Source organism: Python bivittatus, unplaced genomic scaffold, assembly GCF_059951505.1.
Source record: "Python bivittatus isolate LINGU-HERP-01145 unplaced genomic scaffold, Pbiv_v1 ctg000700_np1212, whole genome shotgun sequence".
Lineage (NCBI taxonomy): Eukaryota > Metazoa > Chordata > Lepidosauria > Squamata > Pythonidae > Python > Python bivittatus.
In genome coordinates this window covers 15,427,914-15,433,913 of record NW_028277098.1, presented here as the reverse complement: position 1 = coordinate 15,433,913, position 6,000 = coordinate 15,427,914, and positions in this window count along the sequence as shown.

Here is a 6,000-nt window from a genome sequence, read left to right as displayed (position 1 = left end):
TGCCACAGTATATAAATAGAGAGCAAACCCCATCCCATTTTAGCACTGAAGATGTTACCTAGCCGGGTAATGAAATGTTTGCAAGAAAAGAACCAAGCTTAGAGAACCCCAAGGACTCCACAGTTCCCAAACCCTGTGCTGCAGCGTTTCAGGGTGCCACAGCAAACTCACAGGGGCACAGCAGGATATTTTAAAGGGAACACAGTGATATTTGACATCTATTGGATGTTGGGCAGTGCACAAACTACTGTATCTAGTATCACTGTGTTTCCCTTGAAAATTTAAAATATCTCACAGCACTCCTGTGTGAGTTCACTGTTTCTGTTAAGCCCATAGTTCCCAAGGGCAATCATAGTGCACAGGGCATCATAGCACACAGTTTGTGAATTGCAGGGCACTGTGAAAAAATTCCTGAAACACTAAGGGCATCATGAACCCAGAAAGATCTAACAGGTTACATACTTTTCCCAAGGTTGGTTTAGTCCTGCCAGCTCATTAATGTCCTCTGTGGTGGCCTCCATTAGTTTAGTGGAGTCATGTGTTACAGTAATGTTACAGAACCATCCTTACAGCATTCTAGCAGGTGGTTTCTATTTAAAAAATCCCCAATGTATATGAGAGATAGCTTATGTAATTATTTCTTCAGCCATTAATTTCTTCAGCCATTAATTAAAAATAAGGCCTTCACTGTAAAACAAACGACATAAAAATAATTGCTTTAAAAGTTTCAGGAGTTTACTTTGATGGCCACTGACAAAGCAGGTCATATTGTACCGAAAAGAATTCTAAAGCTGCCAGATGATAATTAAAGAAGCTATGATTCATCAATAAAATGTGAGGATTACTGTGTTTGCCATACTTAGTTTAATCTAAGTCCTATACAATACATAGAACATCACATGAGTGTTTATCCTGGTTAAAAACATCAAATCTCTGAAACTTTTTCTGAAAATAGGCAGGGAGAGAATGATATGAGATTACTATTTGGGGTTTTATTTGGAAAAGAGACTGAAGACTCAGCCTTCCAAAAAGAAGAGAAAGGAATTCAAGGTGGATCTATCAGATCAGGGTTAAATTGTCTATATTTTGATCTTGGATTGTTAATACTGAATTTTCTTTTTCTGACCAGTGCTGTAAGAGGATGATTTATACCTGTAAAAGTGATTTATTTGGTTTAGTTTAAAATACATAAAAATACATGTTATTATTATTATTGATCTTTTGTATGCTTAAGGGGAGAGATCTTTTAGGTTTTACTTCTTAGAAAAAAAATTAGAAGTTAAAATGCAAAATAGACCTATTTGTTTAAGCTTAAAATATATAGTTTATTATCACTGGCACTCTTAATGCTTTTGCTGATTTAAAAACAGATCCTATAGAAGATTTACTGTATTTTAAATAGAGGTGTTAAATAAAAGTGTAAATATGCCATAACAAGATGACATCAGATGGATCTAAAATAATTATTAACTGTATGAAAAGGATGCTTAACCTGAAAATAAACTTATTTTTAAATGAAATTTCCGAAGTAATGTCTCATTATACTTCACAAAGGCTTTTTTATACATTCTGCTGAAAGACTATTTACCAAAATCAATCTATCCATCATCATCATCTTCTTCTTCTTCTTCTTCTTCTTCTTCCTCCTCCTCCTCCTCCTCCATCTTCATCATCATCATCATCATCATCATCATCATCATCATCATCAATCTCCATCCTGCTTAAATAGTTGATCCCAAACCAGATTCTGATTAATACAATTCTTTTGTATTTAACTTACCTTCATAAGGTACTTAGTGTTGGCTGCCAGCAAAGTCATGTTGCCTGTGTGGCTTAAGCTACCCTCTGGCGATATTCTCACCTTTCCAAAAACAGTGACTGGGAAAAAATTGTTTTGTAGCATTGGTCATTAAGCAAAAATCATTCTCATTATGTGTTAATTTCATGTTCATATTTGTTCCATATAACAGTGTTTCTTGAGAAAGTAGGTCACCATGGAGGTAGCCCAACAGATCTAATTTTCAGATTTCAGCTATGAGGTTAGCTCTGGATTGTTCCCTCCAGATCTGCTGATTTTCTCTCCAGGGGACTTCTCTTTATAAAACAGAGATAATTATATTGCTAGAGGAACATTGCTATAGTTCAACATGGATTTGTTAAAGCTTTTAGAAGGATAGCAATTGTTATTCTAGCTGATGAGACGAGGGGCTTATTTGTACTGCCTAGCTGCCACATCACCACAAGAGGACAGCATGCATTTTTTTGAGGGTAGAAATGGATGAAGCCTTTATCTTTTTCCCATTGCAAGTTCAACCTCTCCCCCCCCTTTTTTTTTTGCTGTGGTTTGAAAGCAATCTTCTTTTGATGTATTTATTTATTGAAAATATTTGTATAGTCACCTATCTTATGTAATATAACCCTGAGTGGCTCACAGCAGTTAATAAAATAATAAAAACAATAAAAATCATAAAAACCAACAAAACAAAACATTCCCAACACCCCAACACAGCTCAGATGCACATGCGTATAATCACTATAGAGCTTCCTTGGGCTTCAGCTTCACATCACCCTAAGGCTTGTGGGAAAAGCCAGGTCTTCACAGCTTTTCAGAAGGCCAGGTTGGTAGGGATGTCAGGAGGAAGGGTATTCCAAAGGGCAGGGTGGCCACCTTTAAGGGAAGGAACCTGGAGCATGCCCACCCTGTCAGATCTAGTGGATATAAGACTGCTTTGCCTCAAAGCTGAATATATCACCATTGGAGAGAAAAAGATGGAGAAAGAGAGAGAGATAACAATGTGTTAGAAGAATTTCTTCCCTTAATTCATTCCTTGCTCAGGTCAAAACAGATGCCGTAGTTCAGAGTTCAAAAGTTTTATTTAGCACACAAGGCAAAAGCATTTAGCATTGTGTGAGGCCAGCCCCTTGCAAGGGGTGCAAAGCCATTTTATATTCAGGTGTAAACAATTAGTCTGCACATGTCTAGTTCTAGAATTTTCATGCTTTATTTTCCTAATAAGGAATAGCCTAATTTCTCACTTTCTAACTGGCACATTTTATCTCTCTTACTATGAATGTAACGTTTACCCTTACATTCCTTTCTAATCTATGTATGTGACTTTCTTGCCTCTGTATAATAGCAAAACACTAACTTTCCTTCTAAAATGGCATTAGTTTAGCTTCTTAATAATATTAAGGAAGGTTTAATCTGGCAGATACACTTAGTACATATGAAGTCATTGACAAAAGTCCAAATCTCAGGTAATTTTCATTTGAAGACAGGTAATTTTTTCCTCCTTGAATTTCAGGACACACTATCAGGGGATTTCAATAAAGCTCCAAATAGGGATTTTCAAAATATTTTGAAAGCAACTTCCTATTTTTCAAATACTGGATTTTGACACTTCCTCCAACCCATTTTTGACATATTTTCTTTGAAATTCATTTTAAAAAGTGTATGTGGAAGGTGGGATTTGAATAATACTGAAGAAAATGTATGGGCAAAATGTCTTATGCACAATCTGCAAAAGAACTCTACAATCTTCAAAAATTCAAAACTATTTAAAGCTATCTTTAGCAAGAAGGAAAGGAATTAGGATCATGAACACAGAGTTTCCTGACATGGGTAATCTGTCCTTTAAACTTTGATCATTTGTCCACTCACCTAATGACTACTGATAGTCATCTCTTTCCCAGACTCTTAAATAAAATTAATCTAAAACCAGAAGCTACAACTTATAACTGCAACCAGTATCTGCTACCATAACACATTACAGAATTTGGAAATGCCTCCACTTTTCAGCGTTTGTGCTTTGTACACATAGGGGCACCCAATGGGTATCCTCTGACAAGCCTGTTGTCAGTTACTTCCTCAAGTAGTTGCTAAGCAACCTCATGGAAGTGGGAGGAAGGATTCTTCAAAACAGAGTAACAGTTATTTATTTCCTTATAGTAATAAAGTGAAAGGTAAAACCCACTGAAGGGAGAAAAAGAATTATTTCTGTCCACCAAGATGGAAGCAGAGTGAATGATCTTCCCTCCACCTTCAAGTTCCAGAATAGACTCCAACACTACTGACTACATTTTAAGGATATATGGAGTGGGGAAAGGCAAAAGGCTGAGCATATGACATCACATTTCATCCTCCTTTCTTTCCATTTTAGTTGTAGTCAGTGATAGAGTAAAGTGGAGCAGCAAAAAAGCAGCTTGAAGAGAAGAAGGGCGCTTTCTGATGGAGCCTTTGTTGTGCAATCACTTGTCTTATTCATGGAATTGTTTCCCTTTGTAGATCTTTATTGTTCACATTTTTCGTTTCCTATCCCACAGAAAATCTGTTGGAGAGGAAGGAGGGAGTAGGTATTAAATGTCTTCTGATTGATTGTATTGGAAATCCTCCATTTGGAACATCCAACATTTCGTAGTTCCCCATGAGTGCATAATTTGTAAAATATGAAAAAAAGGAAGAAACAATAATTTAACCAGTAAACAAGGTATCATGTCCCAAATAATTTTCTGACTATAAGAGAAGGCAGAAAAACAAACAGTTCTGCTACACTATCGGAAAAAAACTCCAAACCAGTGGTGTGCAGATAAATATAAACGCCTGCTCCATTGCTGTGTGTGCCATGCCACTAGCTGCCTAACAGCTGATTGGTGTGCTAAGCATGGTGGCTCAGCAATGCTTTCAACCAGCTCACAAAATTCCAAAAAAATTAACAATTGGCTCTTTCCAGCTGCTGCAAGCCGACTCCAGCACACCACTGCCCCAGACCCACAGTTTGGTAATATCTGTGGGAAGAAGGGAAAAAAGTGTTAGGGTGATTGTTGAGCTACATTTGTATCAGATCATACTGTATGATGATCAGAAGCTTTAGGTCTAAGTTGCAAAGGTTTCCCCAAAGTTTATTGGAAGAAGAATCAAGAAAGTGAAAAGGAAATAGGTTTCTCCAAGGTCTAAAAATGCAAAAAAAGCAAAAACAAAAACAAAAAACAAAAATATAGTAAAATTAATTTTAATCTAATTTTAGAAGCTCACAGGTTTCTGGCTTGGTAGAAAAAAAAGGATAAGTAATTTTCAAGTCAGCAAAGCTAAAGAAAATATTTGTTTTTCTGGGTGGAGAATCTATAAGGTAAAATTACGGAGTGTTGCCTAGATACTGAAGGAGACAGAACCTTCTTAGAGAACAACATCTCTGCTTCTGAACATTCTGGTGTTGTGCCATCACAATCATGTGACCAGAAATGCTTTGTCTTCTTTCAGAAATTTGCAGTCCCTCTTTTTACTGACCAAAGGCTTTACGTTTTACCTTCTTTTTATTGACTGAAGAATTCAGCTGATTGAAAGTACTGAATTAGGTTAATTTGGAAAGATTCAAGAGATACTCCTGAAGCAGAACAAATAATATCAGAACTTTTCCACAGCTTGTTTTACTTAAAATAGAAATGGATACATTTCCTAGGTGGTAAAAGCTCTGAGATAGAATGGGGGCTTCAAAAGATTCAAGCTTTTAACGACAGTGAAAGTTTTAGCAGGATGCTTTTCAGGGAAGGGCATTGAATTATTATATTGTAAACCATTTCAGTGATCCACACCCCTTTCCCCCATGCATATTTCTGAACTGAGATTTGGGTTTGGGCTCTGTGTTGAATTTGGCAGTCAGCAATCTGTTAGAAGTTAATCAGTTTGTTTTCTAAAACATGGACCCAAGATCATAACTGAATCTTGTGGCTGTTAAAACAATTTTCCTTGTTGTTGTCATCATGATCCTTTCCTGAACTGGCTATTAAAAAAAAAAAAAAAAAAAAAAAAATAATAATAATAATAATAATAATAATAATAATAATAATTTGCCAAATAGTTTCACATAGGATTCTGTTATTCAGAAAGTCTGCCTGCATTAATCCTTATTACCAGCAGTCTTGACCAAAAATCATAGCAATTTAGCAGACAATTCTAACTGGGTTTTACAGTTGATGAACTAAGCTCTGGGTATGCTACACTAT